At 45.8% G+C, this 2,440-nt stretch overlaps 1 protein-coding gene across 1 annotated transcript in view; it reads left to right on the top strand.

The window, feature by feature from the left end:
* LOC105912352 (ephrin-B2a) overlaps positions 1-2,440 on the top strand; it is an 85,151-nt gene that overhangs the window by 77,534 nt on the left and 5,177 nt on the right. The window lies entirely within an intron of this gene.

Here is a 2,440-nt window from a genome sequence, read left to right as displayed (position 1 = left end):
TGTGTTGTTCGGTGAAGTCAACAATCAGAGGCAGTTTAAAACCAGGTCAGGCCTCACACTCTCCAGCCTCTCTCTAGAGAGAATACAACTTTAAACAGCAGTGTGTGTGTGTGTGTGGTGTGTGTGTGTGTGTGTGTCTGTGTGTGAACTTGGCATTTGAGCGAATGGTCGAAGTAGGCTAACTTCTCATCGTGTGGTCAAACCCATCCACCCTGAATGACCCGGTAGCCTTTCACCTCTACACACACACACACACACATACACACACACACACACACACACACACACACACACACGCACACACACACACACACACACACACACACAGATATGTAAAATGCAAATGAAAAACTGACTGTAAAAGTATAGATAGATTGAAATAGATAGAAATAGATTAAGCATGAGTGTGTGTGTGTGTGTGTGTGTGTGTGTGTGTGTGCGTGTGCGTGTGTAAAGGGATTTATGAAATGAACACAAACGAGCTCAAGCTTTTAAGAAGCTTTAGATGTAATGGGCTTGTCTTCAGCTACACTGAAAAGCCACAGGTCAGAGAGCGGGAATGAGAGAGAGCGGGTGTGTGTGTGTGTGTGTGTGTGTGTGTGTGTGTGTGTGTGTGACACAAAGGCGCTCTCTCTTTGTGTTTCACCCTAAGCACTTTTCCCTGAAAGCCCAGAGAGAGAGAGAGAGAGAGAGAGAGAGAGAGAGAGAGAGAGAGAGAGAGAGAGAGAGATGATGGAGAGAAAGAAAGGGAAGGACATAAAGAAAAAGAGAGAAAGAAAGAAAAGAGAGACGACCGAAGGCTTAAGGGGTCTGAGCCCAAGCAGGCACCTGCCTACTTCTCCTTTAGCAGGAGAGAGAGAACGACAGAACGAAAGAACGAGGGGGAGAGAGAGGGGAGAGATATAACATCCTCCTTACCCCCATTTCTCTCTCTCTCTCCCCCCTCTCTTTCTCTCTCTCTCTCTCTCTATCCCTCTCTCTCCCTGTCCCTCTCTCTCCCTCTCTCTCTCCCGCCCCTCTCTCTCCCCCTCCCCTCTCTCCCCTCTCTCTCTCTCTCTCTCTCCCTCTCTCCCTCTCCTCTCTCTCTCCCTCCCCCGCCCCTCTCTCCCACTCTCTCTCTCCCTCTCTCCCTCCCCCGCCCCTCCCACCCTCCCTCTCTCTCTCTCTCGCCCCTCTCCCTCCCACTCTCTCTCTCTCTCCCTCCCTCTCTCCCACCCTCCCTCTCTCTCTCTCCCCCTCCTCTCTCTGGAGAGGGGCCAGATGTTAAGCCCTTGGCAGCTCGTTAGCTCAATGTTACTGACCTGATAGACCACAAGCCTGCTGGACACACACACACACACACACACACACACACACACACACACACACACACACACACACACACACACACACACAGACACCATGGCCACTAGAGGCAGTAGTATTGGAGATATGATTAGTGTGCGCACGCGTGTGTGTCCGTGTGTATGTGTGTGTGCACATATTTCTCTTTCTAATCTATAAGGGCAGCACATAGTGTGTGTGTGTGTGTGTGTGTGTGTGTGTGTGTGTGTGTGTGTGTGTGTGTGTGTGTGTGTGTGTGTGTGTGTGTGTGTGTGTGTGTGTGTGTGTGTGTGTGTGTGTGCACATATCTCTCTTTCTATAAGGGCAGCACATAGCATCTGTTTAGCTGGGTCGTTGTGTTGCGAAGTGATGCAGGGGAGAATTGTTCTTCATTTTCCACCTCTCACTTTAGACAGCACACATCTGGGCACACACACACACACACTCACACACACACACACACACACGCGCGCCCATGCACACACACATGCACACATCTGGGCACACACACACACACACACACACAAGCAAAAAAAAAACGGTTTCTGTGTGAAACACCCTTTTTATTACAGTCTTAAAGTAAAGTGATGATGATGATGATGATGATGATGATGATGATGATGATATTTCATTGATTAAGGCGTAAAGTGATGATGATGATGATGATGAAGATGATATTTCATTGATAAAGGTGTAAAGTGATGATGATGATGATATTTCATTGATAAAGGCGTAAAGTGATAATGATGATGATGATGATAATTCATTGATTGAGGCGTAAAGTGATAATGATGATGATATTTCATTGATAAAGGCGTAAAGTGATGATGATGATGATGATGATAATTCATTGATTAAGGCGTAAAGTGATAATGATGATGATATTTCATTGATAAAGGCGTAAAGTGATGATGATGATGATGATGATATTTCATTGATTAAGGCGTAAAGTGATGATGATGATATTTCATTGATAAAGGCGTAAAGTGACAATGATGCTGATGATGATATTTCATTGATAAAGGCGTAAAGTGATAATGATGATAATTATGGTGAGAAGAGGTTGTCGCTGGTGTGGGTTGGTCCAATGTATGGGTTTATTGAATATTGAAAAGAA

Source organism: Clupea harengus, chromosome 2, assembly GCF_900700415.2.
Source record: "Clupea harengus chromosome 2, Ch_v2.0.2, whole genome shotgun sequence".
Lineage (NCBI taxonomy): Eukaryota > Metazoa > Chordata > Actinopteri > Clupeiformes > Clupeidae > Clupea > Clupea harengus.
The sequence above is the reverse complement of the archived record's forward strand: the minus strand, read 5'-3'. Positions and strand labels throughout refer to the sequence as shown.